The sequence below is a fragment of the Podarcis tiliguerta genome, assembly GCF_965153285.1.
Source record: "Podarcis tiliguerta genome assembly, chromosome: 5".
NCBI lineage: Eukaryota > Metazoa > Chordata > Lepidosauria > Squamata > Lacertidae > Podarcis > Podarcis tiliguerta.
Genome location: NC_139538.1, coordinates 95715048 through 95732904, shown reverse-complemented (window position 1 = coordinate 95732904; position 17857 = coordinate 95715048). Strand labels below are relative to the sequence as shown.

At 44.9% G+C, this 17857-nt stretch overlaps 1 protein-coding gene and 1 long non-coding RNA gene across 7 annotated transcripts in view; one reads left to right on the top strand and one right to left on the bottom strand.

The window, feature by feature from the left end:
• Positions 1-1220, bottom strand: part of LOC310677695 (rho GTPase-activating protein 8-like) — a 38404-nt gene extending 37184 nt beyond the window's left edge. For both annotated transcript variants that reach the window (XM_083440871.1, XM_083440872.1), the window contains exon 1: positions 766-1220. The gene's annotated coding sequence lies outside the window, so the exon portion shown is untranslated. The remainder of the gene's footprint in view (positions 1-765) is intronic.
• Positions 46-15946, top strand: LOC310677760. 5 transcript variants are annotated; one of them, XR_014511418.1, is made up of 6 exons: positions 46-150; positions 3081-3282; positions 5242-5317; positions 10434-10552; positions 14717-14775; positions 15656-15940. It is a non-coding gene; the product is annotated as an uncharacterized lncRNA (long non-coding RNA). The 5 variants fall into 5 exon arrangements; XR_014511414.1 differs by lacking the exon at positions 46-150 and adding an exon at positions 157-512 and having other exon boundaries at positions 15656-15946; XR_014511415.1 differs by lacking the exon at positions 46-150 and adding an exon at positions 1280-1938 and having other exon boundaries at positions 15656-15946.
• The last annotated feature ends 1911 nt before the right edge of the window (positions 15947-17857 follow it).

Below are 17857 nucleotides of genomic sequence, written 5' to 3'. Positions count from 1 at the left end.
TGTGACTTTCTCCCACTTGAAGCTCAGGTTATCCCCAAGGAGATTCCAGAGGGTCAGCTGTGTTTGCCAGAAGGAATGGAGAGCAGTCTGTAGCAGCCCTGGGCTGGACCCAGACTTGAGAAGAGACACACCGACATCAACTGGGTTTAAGTTAGTCATAACTCTTATTTTATTTCAATGGATCTACTCTAAGCAGTCAGCCTCCTTGGAGGTGCAATGGCCATCTGTCATGGATGATCTAGTTGAGATTCCTGCCTTGAGGTGGGCTGGACTAGTGGGTTCCAATTCCACGATTCTGTGGTTCTATAGGAAACTTCTATAGGAGTTGATTCCCCTCACTCGTGTGCGCAGCAATTCCCAGGGCGCATCCCGGGTTCAGGAAAAGCCTTTCCAAGAATATTGGCTCAACCCAAAAGCACAGATTCCTTCGAAATTGTAGCGCTGCTGCTCCCAAGACGTGGGTGGCAAAGGCGGCGCCCCCCCCCCCCGCAAACAACCACCACCGCCTCTCGGTGAGGAAACCGAGTTCAGGTCCCGACGCCTACGGAGGCCTACAGGGGAGTAAGTCCCGTGCCCTCAGTGGGGCTTCCTCCCCGGCCTCCATTCCTGCCCCGGGGACTTGGCAGGGCGGCCGCGGGGGAGGCTGCTGCGCTCGCCCACCTGAGGAGGAGGAGGAGGAGAGCGGGGCGCTCGCCCACCTCCCTCCCTCCCTCGCTCCTCTCCCCGCTTTGGGGTCGCGCGGCAGAGGCGACCCTCCCTGCTCACCTGGCGTCTCCGGCTCCCCTTCCTGGGCGAGGCGCGCCTTCCTCTGCCGCCGCTCCTTCCGCCTCTGGGCCTGGCCGGCCTCCCGGGCTGCAGGAACCGGCTGGGACGGGCCTCGTCCCTCGGGCAGGAGGAAGCAGCCTCGCCGCCCCCGGCCGGGAAAGGCCCTTCTGGGGAGGAGCCGAAAGAAAGGGGGCTCTTCTTCGCACCTCAGGGAGGACTCGACTCCTCACGGGGGAGCCCCTGAGGGGCCACAGCCTCCTGGCCCCCCTCGCCCGTGCCCTGGAGAGACGGCATGGGACTCACGACCAGGCGCATCTTTGCAGGAGACTTGCTAGAAGCTGCTAGGGGCTCTTCCCCCCTCGATACCTTTCATGTCTTGTGTGCTCCTTGGTCGTGGCCAGTCTCCTTTGGGGACAACATAATTTACAAGTTACCATAATTCTGACTCTCCATATGGTTTTGGGACTACAATTCCCATCATCCCTGACCACTAGTCCTGTTAGCTAGGGATGATGGGAGTTGTAGTCCCAAAACATCTGGAGGGCCCAGTTTGCCTATGCCTGGATTATTATGTAAGAAATGCTGCCTTGTTTTTAGGCAGGACAGTTTTGGTTCCAGGTTGTTAGGTACTCAGCCATCGCAGTTCACTGTGATGCCTTTTCTAAAAGGGTCAGTTTCTTTTTCCTGTATCAACAGTTGTGTTTCAGGGGGGAGCTGTTACAGGATACATTGGAGATGCGTCTGATGAACTAAGATTAAGGGGGCACTATGTATGATTAGCATGTTCTTAATATCAGAATGAAGTTTATCACAGGTGCACCACACCAGCTGACCCCCTCACAGGAAGGGACTTGTTTAACATGTTTTGCTGAAAGAAAAATGGCCTCTGCACAGCCACATGCATACCAGCTTCCCAACCTATTCGTTCACAGAACCAGGCTTTGAGCAAAGTTTCAGCCTTGGGGCCTGTAAGAATTGTAGAGTGTAATTTACTCTGTTAGGGGTGGCAAAGAGGGAAAGTACGACTCTCCAGAGAGGGAGTTTTACCCCCAGAGGTGTCTTGAAACAGAATAAATCAAATAAGCTGTGACATTTTTTAGAACTTATTCTGCTGTGTGTGGTTTTTCCCCAGCTGAGAAAAGTCTAGCAAAAGGGTGTATGAAATGCACAGGGGTAAGAATTTGCCTTATATAATCCACCATTTTGAAAAATCCCCTAGCTGCGTGCATAATACCAAAACACTTAAACATAGGGTGATTCTTATGCATTGTCACAGCCAGCTCTCCAGGCAGGTAAAGACGGGGTGCTGAGGCCCATGAAGGAGAATTCAAGCAAATTGTCTCCACCCATGCCCACTAGCACCATCAAGTGATAAAGTGCTTGTTGGACTCTGCCCATGAGTGTACATTGGATAGCAAGGCGCAGCGAAGCCACATGTTTGTCACATTCATGCTTTAGTTTATTTAATACCATTTTATATCTTCATAATATCACAGTGAAGTTTAACGCAACAAATACATTAAGTGCATGTTCATGAAGCACTAAAAACTCAGCCATACGTGACCTTCGATGAGTTGACACCTCTCAGCTGAATGTGCCTCACTGGGATGGATGTTGTGAGGATAAAATGGGGAGGCCACTTAGAGCTCCTTAGAGAGAAGGTGCAATATAAAATATATAAATAAATGCATAAATAAAAATGTACTTGTGAAGAGGCTTCTTTTCATTTCTATTGACTGAGTGCTGCCTTTTTGCTTCATAAACAGAAATGTTTATGAAGTTACATTTTACTAGATTTACTCAAGAAGAAAATTCTGCAGTAGCTAAACTTTAAAGAGGAAAAGCAGCCCAATTATGCCCAGAGTGTGATGTCTCTTTCTTTTGTCACAAGCTTATTTCCCCCCACCCTGAGACCCTCTTACCTATTACATACCCTGAGGAGAATTCTGAGTTCCTCTAAAACTTTGCAGCTTCATTTGCTTTAATTCCCTCAGATGAGCACACATGAGAAGATAAATCTATGTTGTGTATGGGAAAGAATAGGGTAAGCAATAACAAGACAGTAACCCACCAGCAATCTATGCTGATCAATGTAGCCCAAAGCCAACCCCTGCCCGCTGCAAAAAAATAAAATAAAAAATCATTGTGGTGGCTAAGGCAGGACCTTCAGCTTATCTCATGATTTGGCCAGGCCAGCAAGTGACAACAGATCATTGCTCTTTGGGTCACTGCTGGGCTCATTTCATGGGACTTGTGCATGAAAATACCAATGATGTTTAATTAACTTTGCCTCATATCTCATTCTTTGCACACAGTTAAGCTACAGAGAGAAACTGGTCTTTCTCCTCTCTGTGATCATATAAAATCTTAAGCACATCATGTAAATGAGCAAAGGTTCCTGTCCAGCTGGTTGGGGAAATGGCGAGGATCCAAGAAGGCCTGCAAGGAGTGATAAAAGAAACTGATTGCAGCCGTCAAATGCAATGCTGTTCATCTTTCCTGCTGGCCCATCAAACAGTAAGTATCCTTTCTGAAAGAAAAGATAAACACAGAATGCTCATATTTTTCCTTTAAATAGACTTCTGCATGGGCTCACAGGCAGGCGTGCACACACACACACACACACACCACACACACACACACACACACACACACACACATCCCAGCATCCTGGCACGTGTTGTTATTTGAAGATCCCCAAATGCAGGGGCTTTTTTTCCTCCTTGAGCAAAGGCAGCTGGTGAACTATAGGAAAAATATTAAAACTTTTCACAGAAAGGGCTTAATCCACAATCTGAAATTCACAGAAGCATTAAGTCATTATTCAAATGAAAAGCTGCATTTGCCCATTAACATATTTTCATCAACCAAAAAGCAAGATGCTGATACGAGGGATGATCTATGCATTCCTATTTATATGGTAATTGACTGGTTAGGGAGTTTTCTCTGTTATTTTCCTAGGATGTGCTACGTGTCAATTAAAACAATGTTTTTAGCTACCGTTCTAATGAAACCAGACATCGTTAAGAAACCATTTCTTATGTGTAACCACTGATGGAGAAGTGGGGGACATCTAAAGTCAAGCATTTTGTGCAACCTTCATAACTATCAGCTTTTGACTTAACTATGAAGGAAAATGGCTAATTATTATTTTTGCCCGGTCAATGTTTTCTGCCTGTCCAATTTGCTGTAAATAAGCATAAGAACATCGCCTCCCTTCCTGTGCATTTACATACTGAGAACATTTATTTCATTGAGGAACCCCCCACCAACTCCCCCCTCCCACAAAAACAAACAAGCCCCCCTCATATCCAAGATGTAATAGTTCAGTGGCTTGAGTTCTTTTGCTGTTGTCAATCAGGCTTCATTTCAAGAGGGGAAACATCTTTTGAGAACAGATTTGCAAGTGAAATTCCATCATGTTCAAAGCTTTGCTTCAACTCATCATCATGCAAGAGATGAAACATAGCATCCAACATTAATTAAAATGGGCACATTTTATCAGTGTCATACTACTGAGGAATGTGGCTCAAGCATGACCAGGAGTGATGCGTGGCACAGGGCAAGGAAGATCCCTGGATGCTGCCTCTGAGTGCCCAACCAGGAGTTATTCAGAAAAGAAAGGGGTGGGGCTCTTTGCTTCATATGTGGGTACATGTTTCTCTCCTATTCTGCATGTATTTTTTTTCTAAATAAATAGATGCTACAATAAAACACTACATGTTTCTAGAACACTCTTCACCTAGGGAAATTAGAATTAAGTTCTTTTAACTTCACTTAAATAAACAAGACAGAATTATATTATAACTTCTTGTAATGTGGATGAGGTTTCCTATAGTTCATGCTGAAATACGTGCTTAATATGTGAGCCCCAAAGCAGACTAGAAACCCCACTCAATTTTATGTCTGTCACCTTGCAACAATAAATGAAGCACTCCATTTCTAGGTGGAAAGGTACTGGTACATGTTTTTAATAAAAACCATCACCATTTAAACTTAAAGTACTGATCAATTACATTTCTTGCTGCATTGCCACATATCCAAAACATTATGGCCTGATTTGCATATGCATACATGTCACTTGATATGGGCAAGATGAGGCCATACAAAAGTTCTGTCTGTGATGTAATATCTATGACAGCCCATTCATATGTGCAGATCATCATAAATGCTGCAATCATCCAAATGTGACCAGCTGTGAGCTATATAGGCCTTGCTATAATGCTACAGCGACCAATCATTTTAAGAGTCACAGCATTTATCTTCCCATGCAATGTAAACAAGTCTAGTCACTTCCAGCACAGGCGGTGTTTTGATAGACACAGAAATTTAACCCCAAGAGTTAGGTTAAGGTTTATGCTGTCTTGATACGCATTCTGTCAAATTCCAAGGTTGGAAACCAAAATTACTTTAAGTGCTGCTTATTGAGTTTAAACACTGTTCTGTGGACTGTTTTTTTTACTATCCTCATTGCAGCGATGAATGCTGAACAGAAAAACTGACAAACAGATGAAAAGACTAACAGAACCTAGGAGTCAGTGAAAGCAAGCTGGTAATTGATGGTCTGATTGATATACACTTGAGTAGTCCAGGCTGTTAATAGGAACTGCAATCACAACAAATTGGCTTTGTGACCAGCCAAAAATAATCTGCTGGTCTCAGCAAAGCAAGCTCATTGAATTTCCCTCCACATGCCTAGGAACTCGTGCCAAACACAAGTATACATACCAAGAATTGTGGGTGGTTGTTAAAGAAAGTGCAGAGCTGCAAATCTCGCACACTTATGAGGAAATTATGCCTTTCGCTAAGGTTGTTGCCTTTTGTTTCTGGCAGGTTTTGTGCCCTAAAGTGCTGCACATCTGAGAGAAATTCAGTAGCTGCAGATTTCCCTGCAGGGATATGCAGGGATGGGGAAAGCTTTATTTGTTGAATTTCTGCCTGTTGGAACTGCATACTCTACCTTGCCAGAGAGAGAGGTGGTTGTCCCATTCCATTGCACTAAACAGACAACTACTCATTGTGTAACAAGAGCTACTCGGCTAGGGAAAAAACCAACCCCTGTGGGAATAGAATGGACAGCGGTTGACAAAAGGTCTGGATGTGTGCTGGAAATCTTCAAGAAGGATGTAAGTGGCATTCCATGGTAGACCAGGAAATGGGACTTGTTTTAGTCTATGGAAGGTGCCATAAACCAGTCTTCTCCAACCTGGTGCTCCCAGATTTTTTGGATGACAGTTCCCACCAGCCCCAGCTTACCATAGCCACCGATCAGGAATGATGCAAGTTGCAGCCTAAAACATCTGGAAGGCTCCAGGTTGCTGTAGATAGGGCAGTGGGAAATGCTTAGCTACACTTTGATGTGCTCAGCAGCTGGATGGCATCCAAAACTTGTGGTTTGCCTAAACCACAAGTACCAATTATCAAATATCCAGCTGGGAATGGCTGTTTGATGGCAAACATACCGTTTCCTTAGACTTCCCCAGTGGAAGGAGAAACAAGCATGAATGAAAATGAAGAGTAGGTTTTGACCGTAGCATTATCTTTGCTGCCAACTCTGCTTTCGGATGCCATTCAGTCTGCTTGTTGATTTAGAGCAGTTTCTTCATTTATCACCAGCAAAGTGCTGTTCACCCTGTTGAGAAGTGACTTGTGCTATTTATGCAAGAATGCAAATGTAGACAGGAACTATTTATCAAGCCAAAATATTAGCTTTGTTTGGGACCATGGGAGTTAGATATTAGCCACACAACTGTAATTGCAAAAACCCACTGAAGAGCCTGTCTTTTTGAAATGATTGATGTTCATCATAAACCATAAACCAGCAGCTTGAGAAAGCTGGACCAAACCAGACACAGTCAGGAATACCACCCGGTCCCATGGTTGACAATGTAGCAGCAAGAGACGAGCCTTGAGGGAGTGGTAACTGCGGCAGCAGGGTGTGCCATCCACTCGGGGCATAGGTGGGGCTGTGACTCCCCATTCTCCATTCCTTCCTGAAAATGGCTCTCACCTAAATCTAGCTGCTGATGAATGCCATAAACCAGGAGCTACAGTTCAACAATATCTGGAGGGACACAGATTAGCCCCCCGTGTCTTGAACTGAAAGTGTGCATTGGGGTAGTGAAGGTGTACTAAGCACTGTTCAAGGCAAGAAGAAGGCTGCTCTGGGTTCATATCCGGGGCTAGGCTGAGATTTGTGGGCCTGCAAAGGGATAGATCTTCACTAGGACCTCTCATTGAGCCGGCAGTTTGAAATACAGTGTCATAAAGAACAACTATGGGCCACCTAGCACCAAGGTTCTTGAAAAAATGTTGGACTAAGTAGACCTTGGGTTAAACCACAGAGTCTAGGACTTGCTGATCAGAAGGTCGGTGGTTCGAATCCCCCGACGGGGTGAGCTCCCGTTGCTTGGTCCCTGCTCCTGCCAACCTATCAGTTCGAAAGCACGTCAAAGTGCAAGTAGATAAATAGGTACTGCTCCGGCGGGAAGGTAAACGGCGTTTCCGTGCACTGCTCTGGTTCGCTGCTCTGGCCACATGACCCGGAAGCTGTCTGCGGACAAACGCCGGCTCCCTTGGCCTATAGAGCGAGATGAGCGCCGCAACCCCAGAGTCGGTCAGGACTGGACCTAATGGTCAGGGGTCCCTTTACCTTTTAAGTAGACCTTGGTGGGATCGATGAAGGCACTCCTTGTGTTCTTGAACACATACTCAGGATCTCTTAGCACTTCGTAATTGTGTCTTTAGCTCTGAGAAATCCTGATTATTCACTCTTGCTTTGCAAATTCAAAACATACAAGTAGACCACTGAAGAATTCTAGTAAAGCCAAAAGCCAAACAAGTAGGCCACCACTAACATAACACAGCAACTGAAATATCTTTTGATGGTACTTTCATTGCACAAACTATTGTGTTCACTGGCAGCTCTTTCAGCTACAGGAGAGAATGAGCTGGCTTTGAATACGAACTTCCCAGGCTGAACCACAGCATAGGAGGGACACTGGCAGTTCAGCTGCAATTACCTTGCCTGCACTATCTTTGTGCTGTAGATAAAATAGCTCAGTCTCCAGGGAGTCTTCAATTTTTATACTTCTCCAGCATTACATTCGCTCTAAGAAAGAAAGCAAAGCACGGTATGTACCCTTCTTTCCCATGAGATCACCTTCTGCCAGCACACTCCTGGATGCTATTTTGCTAATAAAATGCTTAGACAATCGTTCTCTCCCAGACCATTCTTGAGCCAGGCTATTCCTCAGTCATGTTTTGATATACACTCATTTCATCCAAAAGGAAGTCGTACACCAGGGATCCAGCCTGTACAATGAGACCATCACACATAGTTTGCTGACAGAGACAGAAGAGGACACAAAAATCATGTGCAGCTTTACACACCTCATCTCACTTTTTGCATTGCTTCTTCCTGACAGCATTGCTATGTGCAACCAACTTCAAATGGTTCCACGGTTGCAACTTTCACTTGGGTTTGGTTTCCTTTGGAAAGGGGTCACTGGAGGCTTATGGCATTTTGTAAAAATATGACTTTATTGACAAATAGGCAAGTTGAGCATAAAAGACAGCTTAATCTACTGTTCCACTTCATATTGCAGGTATCCCCAGCCATCTTCTCTCTCCAAAACTGTACTTTTTGTCAGGAGCACAGCCTACCCTCAAGTAGGACCCTGGCAGAGACACATGCCTGACTGGCATGTTCTTTCCCTCCTGGTCATTCATTCAGGAGCTTCAAAAACTTTCTTCTGCCTGAACATCACAGCGACCAATGCCAACAGACACCAGCACTCTTAGGGATCTGCAGAGTCTCCGCAGCTTGTGTGACAAACCTCAGCAACTCAGCATTTTGGCTAATCTACTTTATTTAAATATAAACACACATGGAGCACTGCAACATGGCTCCCTCTCTCTAGCATCAGACAGCAAAGAGAAAGAACAAAGGACAATAGTCCCACTTCACAGAACACAGTAACACAAACATCCTGTCTCTGCCACTTCCCACTTTGTGGAGTCAAAACATACACCGTCATGTGACAGACAAAAATCCTGTGACTGCAGTCATGGAGCAGGAATTCTAACACTTTTCACACACCCTTAAGATTGCAGCATACAGTGGTACCTCTGGATACGAACAGGATCCGTTCCAGAACCCTGTTCGCATCCAGAATTGAATGCAACCCGCATCTGCGTGTGCGCGGATCGCGATTTGCCGCTGCCGCGCATGCGCGTGACATCATTTTGAGCGTCTGCGCATGTGCGAGCAGCGAAACCCAGAAGTAACGCATTCCGCTACTTCTGGGTTGCCGTGGAGCGCAACCCGAAAGCACTCAACCTGAAGCAACTTCAACCTGAGGTATGACTGTATTTAACTAGGGAACAGGAAAGGTCTGGTTTTGCCATATTCAGAAGATACAGTGAAGATCCGGCTATGAAAGCAATCATCTAATAATTAGCTTCCATGGAAACACACCATGTAAATATTGAAGGCTGTTATTTGTTAAGTGCCAGAATCTGGCCAGGTTTTGTCCTAAAGCAACCCACACTGATAGCTCTATTCACATAAATGTGATAGTAAAACCCATTACAATATAATATCACCTACTGAAGCACCCCTTAGTAGAAATGACTGAGGGATTGCTTCAACGTGCCTCATTTAGAATACCTGCTACACTAAATAGGCTGGATCACTCTCCTTTTGTACTCTGGAATAATTTATACAACCAGTAGAATCCAATCTTTTTTGGACAGTACTGCTTCAGGAGAGGCTATTAAATGTACCCCCACATCAAAACCTTGTTGGTAGAAAACTTACTTGCTGGGGAGAAAGTTGAGCTTAATTTGACTCAGTGAGATGCACACACAGTGGCAGCAATGGATGTGGAGGCCAGATCTGCTGCTTCCTCGGCAGCCTCCCTCCCAATGCCATCTCTACAGCAGGCTCTCTGCAGATCGGAGGCCCTGCTGGTCTCCTCCCAACCCAGGGAGGAAAAGGCAGGGAATGCCCTCTGGGCTCTGCACCCACGCAGGAGGGTTCAGATCTGGCCCATGATGACCTTTGATTCCTCACCATGTTCTCGATGTTGAACTTTATTCCCCCCTTGTTTCCCATCTTCTCTTACCCTTTCTGCCATGGCAGGGGCAGGGAGCACACTACGGTTCATCTCAGGTGCTAACATGTATTGGTGCAGTCCAGGAAAGAAGCCTGCCTTCTTGATCTGCTGATTCTATAAACTAGTTCTCTGAGTTGCCTTTAGGCAAGACACTTCTCCATGGCTGAGGGCTTGTCCACACACCCACTTCTCCCATGCTTTCTTGGCCTGTGTCTGAGTGGTTTTGCCTTTGCCTTGCCACTTGGTGCAAATTGCTTTTTGCACCAAACTGGAATGAACGGCAATCAGTAGGAAACCCAGCTGCCGTTTGTGTCAATTCAGTGCTAAACCACGGGTTTTCCTTGGAGAAAGTGGTGGGGAAAACAGAAGTGTGCATGAGTCCTGAGTCCTAGGTTGTGTACACACCATTTACTCTGGCTCCAGTGCGCTCCCACCATGGGCACTTGATCCTTTATACACATGGTGTGAGCTACAATTCATATCTATTCTGCAGTTTCTTGATAAATAATGCTGTTTGATGTGTTTTTCCTCAAACCAGCTTCCATCCAGTTAGAAAACGCAAGTCGCAGGTAAGCTCCATTTGAGGCAGTTGTTGCCTATGTGCATGCACAGATGACATCTTCATGACAGTTTGGAGGAGGGGTTGCAAGCGTGGAGGAACCGAGCAGGTGATGTGCCCCTTTCTTTTTCTTTCTTTTTTATGATGTGCCCCTTTCTGGTGTGTACAGCAACATGCAAATGTGACTTCAAAGGCAGCACGGAAAAGCGACCTTGCTGTATTTAAAGCAGCTAATGCGTACATAGCCTCAGCCATTTCTGTTGCTGCCTGCTGCTTTTGTTTGGAGCTATGGTGCATTCCAGTGGCCAATATGGTTAGCAGCAATGTGCTGCCTCTTGGAGAGGCTTAAAAGAGTTGTAGTCTCAGTATTTCTGATGAAGGTCTATGGACAAATCTAAGGAAGGCAGGAGTCCAAGATAAGCTGAATGAAGGAGAAATGCAGAAGATCATTAGACATTGATAGAACAGGCAGAGACTAAGGGCAGCCAGTAATTGGAATCAATACATATTAGCATTTTAAAAGCCATAATTTCATAGCACTTCAATTAGCTGAAACTGAAACAGGAAGGAAAACAGATTAGTTCAATCCACGGAAATATAGTGGATTGAAGATTGATGGGTAGAAACAGGCAGGTTGTGACAGTCTTGATTCATCTGTCAAAGTAAGCAAAGAGGAATCACATATTCAAAAGAGAACATTTCCCATAGTCTTAAAGGACAGTTTGTCTGTGGCGGGAAGGTAAGTTGGATAGACCCAGAATGGCAGTTTTCAGGCCAAAGAAACTGATTAGCAGGAAGATGCAGGACAGACAAAAAAAAGAAAAGAAAAAAAAAAGAGTACATATTCATGAAATGCATATTTAACTTTCGAAATTTGCATCCACAGCTTGTGTTGTTGACAATAACCTAGATTACTTGAAAAAGAATTAGATTAATGGGGGTGATAGGACCTCTATGTTTAAGTGCAGTGTACCTCTGAATATCAGGTGATGGAGACAAACAGCATGCCTATTACACTCACTTCTGGGAAGCCCACAAGCAAAGAAGGCGGGTTCCCAGAAGCAAGTGTGCATCTGAGTGTGCAAAGTATTTTTTTTAAAAGACCAAAACAGTCACTTTTGAACCTCCCCCCCCCATTTTTATGATTTTTATTTTAAAATATATGTTACGCTTTTCTAGTACAAAATATAACTGATTAATACATTAACGTGATTAGCATCAGGATAGAAGAGGCAAAGTCAATTTTTCTTGTGATGATGCTATGATTTAAGTGATCCCTGACTACCTACCATGAAGTCTACCTAGTTGCACCACTGAGGGAGGGACCATCTTGGTTTTCACATTCATTTGGGGCAGGGTGTGAAAAACCTTCAGCCCTCCAAGTAGAATGGTAGAATTGGAAGGGACCCTGAGGGTCCCCCAGCAATGCTGAATCCCATCATCCTTAGACATTGACTGTGCTTGTAGTTCAGCAACTTCTGAAGGGCCAAAGATTCCCCACATCTGGCTTAGGGGAAAGCCTTCTCCCATCTGGGTCTCCCTCCCTTTCTCCTTCTCTGACGTGTGTCTCAATTCTGATGCCCTTCTGCTCCATATCCTAATTAAACCGTACTTCACACTCTTAGACAGTTTCTATTATTTGATGCCTCCCATTTGTGCATTTAAATCAACCTCCCCCAACCTTGTGCCCTCCAGATGTTGTTGGACTACAACTCCCATAAGCCCAGACAGCATGACTAATTGGCAGGAATGATGGGAGTTGTTGGAGGGGTTTGTGCTGCTTTGGATTATTTGCTTCAGTTTCAAGGCACGATTTCCGCTACCAGTTTCCTCAACATTCTTGGACCCCAGCCTTGAGATGGTAACTCATATTTGTTAGGAAGGCACTCTGCTTTGCTGTCATCCTGAGCATGTGTCTTGTGCCTAACTCTGCACACTGCTAGGCAGTCACACAGCATGTACAGTGGTACCTCTGGTTTCGTACTTAATTCGTTCTGGAGGTCCATTCTTAACCTGAAACTGTTCTTAACCTGAAGCACCACTTTAGCTAATGGGGCCTCCCGCTGCTGCTGCGGGAGTTCTTAACCCAAGGTACTATTTCTGGGTTAGCGGAGTCTGAAACCTGAAGCGTATGTAACCTGAAGCATATGTAACCCAAGGTACCACTGTATTGGAAATTTGCTTATCCTCATTACCTAAGAGGTATAAGGACTCTGGATGTACTGTATCAAATGCCTTATTCTGCCCTTGACTCTTTGCCATATGTAGAGCCCACAGGGGCTGGCCTCTTGTTTAGTTGTTCAGTAGCCCCGAGAACAAAAAGCAGCCTCAGCTGGTAAATTAGTCAACCATCATTTACATTAGTAAAGGTTAGGATCCCCACACCCAGGTCTGCACACTGAACCCCTTTTGCACCCAGCCCATTTGCATGAGATGTACCAGAACCTAGTCTTCCTATTCTCCTTTGTATATGGGACCTTCCCCTTTCCACTCATCACCAATGCCTGAAATGTGTGTCCTCAGTGAGCTTCCTGAATGCACCTCCCTTTTCTCCTCCTTTTTAAGAGAATGCAACTTCCATGATAGGTCATCCCTCTCCTCATGAAACAGAGTCTCTTCTCCAGGAGACTATGCCGCTCAGTCTTGCAGTCCTCTCCTAGGACATCCTCAGCTTGTTCCCACCTCCTCTGCCCCTTGCCTCCCCCCCCCATGTTTGTTGTTTTATTTTGCTTTAGGTAGGACCCAAAGGCAACACAAAACCTTGTGCTCTCCCTTGAAGACATTTTCCTGTGTTTGCACCAAATTGTTTGCCCAAAGGCTTGCTTACCTTTCCAGAGCACTCTGGGCTCCTGTTTTTTGTTTTGAAAAATGCTTCCATTGATGGCACACTAACATGCATGTTTGTGTATAACATGTGACTGGGGATAAAGTTAACACATTCCACCCCAATATACTGATAATTACATCCAGTACCTTTGGGCATTAGCATTTATTCCTGGCTGCTGCAGCTGAAAAGCTCCGGCAGATAAGTTGCCCTCCCCCAACTCCAACTCCCATTTCAAATACTAAACCTGAGGCAAGAAGGAGCCTCACAAAACCCCCATTTGTGATGACACTTGCTTCACCTGCCTTCTAAGAGCATCTTTGAATATATGGACGGACATAGGGAGCCAAGGAAGGGGGCTGGTTCGTTCCTGGTCTTTCCTAATACAAATGTTGGCAGCTTCTGTATTCCCAGGACTATTCTGTTTTCCAGGTAAGAGTGGACATGTAATCGGGTTCTGTAATTAAGTTAGTGCCTTCTAGCAGCAAATGTTTCCCACTTACAAAGCACATGTGCTGAGGTGCAGCTTGAACATGGCCTACAAAATCCTAAAGAGAGACAGGAACGTTAAGTAAACAATGTCTCTTGTTTCTTTGAACCAGACAACACTGCATCTTTTCCTCACAAATGAAAATTGCAGGAAGCTTTATATTTCATTCTGATGGAAATTAGATAGGACTGCAGGTAGACAAACCAAATAGTTGTTTAATAGTTGTTTGGTCTCTTCCAACTCTATGATTCTATGATTCTATGGGTGATATGATAGCCATGTTCAAATATATAAAAGGATGTCACATAGAGGAGGGAGAAAGGTTGTTTTCTGCTGCTCCAGAGAAGCGGACACGGAGCAATGGATACAAACTACAAGAAAGAAGATTCCACCTAAACATTAGGAAGAACTTCCTGACAGTAAGAGCTGTTCGACAGTGGAATTTGCTGCCAAGGAGTGTGGTGGAGTCTCCTTCTTTGGAGGTCTTTAAGCAGAGGCTTGACAACCATATGTCAGGAGTGCTCTGATGGTGTTTCCTGCTTGGCAGGGGGTTGGACTCGATGGCCCTTGTGGTCTCTTCCAACTCTATGATTCTATGAGAGGGGGTGTGCCCATCTGACCTCTGAGACTTCTCAGGGTCCATCCTCACTCCTTCTCTCATATAAACCTGGTCTACTTTATTACTCTAGCAGTCAGTGGCTTTCCATGGTGTTGGAAAGAGGCTTCTCGCAGCCTTGCTAGTTGAGATCCTATCTAGTTGAGATGTTGGGGCTTTAACCTGGAACAGTCTGCACACAAAGGATGCAATCTAGTATCAAGCTGTGGCTCTTTTCACTGCATCCCCTTGCTCCTAAGGCCCAGTTTCCTAAGCTATGCACTCCTCTTCAAAATGCTAAGATAGATTCCTATCACACCTCTTTAAAAATCTTGGTGAACTTCTTCCCTATTCACGTTTTTAGGCTGGCCAAGACTCTTCTTCTGCCAGAAACATGAATGTTGTAAGAACTGTGTGTTTGCAGTAAGTATTCAGTTCACTTTAAAATTATCCCACAAAGGTCTGTAAAGTTATGCTACATTAATTTGTGTATAGAATTTACTCTGTGTGTCATTTTAAGAGATATCTGGAGTTCAGTTCCTAATGTGGAGGGGGGTTGGGTGAAAGGCGGAAAGTCTGGTGAAGAGAATAAAGTCTGGGTAGTACTTGAAGGTTTATCCCACAGAACTCTGAGGGTGTATTATGTTTTCAGTGTAATTCAAATAGCATTCTTGTTATTGGTTAAATGAAGCCGAGTTAGGTCCTCAGCCATCAGTGTGGAACCTGTGGCCCTTCAAATAATACTGGACTCCAGTTTCCATCAGCATGGCTAATGGTCAGGAATGATGAGAATTGTGGTTCAACATCTAGAGGGCTACAGGTTCCCAACCGCTTACCTAGACAATAAGTTGGTGCATTCAGCACACACAAATTATGAATGCACGGGAGTTCTCAATCACTTTGCAAAACACTTCTAAGGATCAATTATAAAAGGGAGGAAGAGTGCAGGCTGCATGGGATTTACATCCCAAACTACAAGAAAGAAGATTCCACCTAAACATTAGGAAGAACTTCCTGACAGTAAGGGCTGTTTGACAGTGGAATTTGCTGCCAAGGAGTGTGGTGGAGTCTCCTTCTTTGGAGGTCTTTAAGCAGAGGCTTGACAACCATATGTCAGGAGTGCTCTGGTGGTGTTTCCTGCTTGGCAGGGGGTTGGACTCGATGGCCCTTGTGGTCTCTTCCAACTCTAGGATTCTATGATTCTACATATATCCAGCATCCAAATTGTGGAATAGTGGAGCAGAAAATGGGGTGAAGGAAAAAAGGAATATCTCTCTCTCTCTCTCTCCTTTCTACTTATGAGCGTGATTCAGAGGAAGAAATGGGAAGAATAGCTTCAGGAGATGAGCTCTATCGTGCCTCTCGCTTTTCTCCCCTCTTGCTAGTGTGGAAGGGCCAAAGATCCTCAAGATACTTGTTCAGACTTCGTGAGGAACACTGTGAGAAAAGGAAGCACACCCAGCAGAGCTCATGACAACTTCATACAATTCATACAACATCATCACTCCCACTAATGGGGGACCAAAGAGAGTTTTCCTGAGGCTCAATTTCCCAACACGCAGTACATACAAATCAGGAATGGGATGGGTTTCTATATATATACAGTGGTGCCTCGCAAGACGAAATTAATTCGTTCTGCGAGTCTCTTCATCTAGCGGTTTTTTCGTCTTGCGAAGCAACCCTATTAGCGGATTAGCGCTATTAGCGGTTTAGCGGCTATTAGCGGCTATTAGCGGTTTAAGGGATTAGCGGATTAGCTGCTAAAAGGCTATTAGCGGTTTAGCAGCTTAGAAAAAGGGGGTGGGGAGCGAAAAAAAATCTCAAGACTCGCAAGACATTTTCGTCTTGCGAAGCAAGCCCATAGGGAAATTCGTCCTGTGAAGCGCATCGAAAAACGGAAAACCCTTTCGTCTAGCGGGTTTTCCATCTTGCGGGGTACCACTGTATAGTGAGGACTTAACTTAGCTTCTGTTAGCACAAGTGAAATGCCGTTTCTGGCAGTGCATCTGGCTATTATTTCCAAGAATTATGCTTTAAAAAATTATTGGTTTTGTAAGAAAAAACACACAGGAAGCGGTTTCTCAACGGTGCTATTCATACAGCACGCTATTTATTTAAATTTTGTTTAGAACTTCCACTCACTGATTGGTAAAGGGAGTGCTGATGTAGTGAGAAAAACAACCAAAATGGTCATGATAAATCGTAAGATTTTACTATTATCTGCCACAATCTTTTTAAAATTAAAACAGACTTTGCTGACTTCTGAATCCTAAATAAATGTTATTCTCCAAAGAACCTAGCTTTTGCTTTTATGGAAGTGTTTGTAAGTAACCCCAAAAGTACGTGTGGCAGGCGGTGGCGGTGGCTGTTGCCATCCAAAAGGATTTAATAGCAGGGGTGGGAAAGGGGTACTTAACAACAGTGTTTGATGAAGGAGACAAAGACAGCAAGAAGTCTAAGGGCATAACCACATGGCGCATTCTCAGGTTTGTGTTGCAGGCCGGTTCACACATGCATGCTCAGGATGACCGCAACATTAGATGATGACTTCAGAACTATGAATGGGCCTTCACAAATCAAGGGCCACAGATACCTCCTCACTTTACTTCAGATTTAATGGCCCCAATCCAATTAAAACGAACGAGGCTTAAGTTAATTGTCACTAATTTGGCACAGGTTTCCAAAGGGTTGTCAAGGGCTTATTCTGCCCTTGACTCTTTGCCATATGTAGACCCCACAGGGGCTGGCCTCTTGTTTAGTTGTTCAGTAGCCCCGAGAACAAAAAGCAGCCTCAGCTGGTAAATTAGTCAACCATCGTTTACATTAGTAAAGGTTAGGATCCCCACACCCAGGTCTGCACACTGAACCCCTTTTGCAGCCAGCCTATTTGCATGAGATGTACCAGAACCTAGTCTTCCTATTCTCCTTTGTATATGGTACCTTCCCCTTTCCACTCATCACCAATGCCTGAAATGTGTGTCCTCAGGGAGCTTCCTGAATGCACCTACCTTTTCTCCTCCTTTTTAAAAGAATGCAACTTCCATGATAGGTCATCCCTCTCCTCATGAAACAGAGTCTCTTCCTCAGGAGACTATGCCGCTCAGTCTTGCAGTCCTCTCCTAGGACATCCTCAGCTTGTTCCCACCTCCTCTGCCCCTTGCCTCCCCCCCCCATGTTTGTTGTTTTATTTTGCTTTAGGTAGGACCCAAAGGCAACACAAAACCTTGTGCTCTCCCTTGAAGACATTTTCCTGTGTTTGCACCAAATTGTTTGCCCAAAGGCTTGCTTACTTTTCCAGAGCACTCTGGGCTCCTGTTTTTTGTTTTGAAAAATGCTTCCATTGATGGCACACTAACATGCATGTTTGTGTATAACATGTGACTGGGGATAAATTTAACACATTCCACCCCAATATACTGATAATTACATCCAGGCATTAGCATTTATTCCTGGCTGCTGCAGCTGAAAAGCTCTGGCAGAAAAGTTGCCCTCCCCAACTCCAACT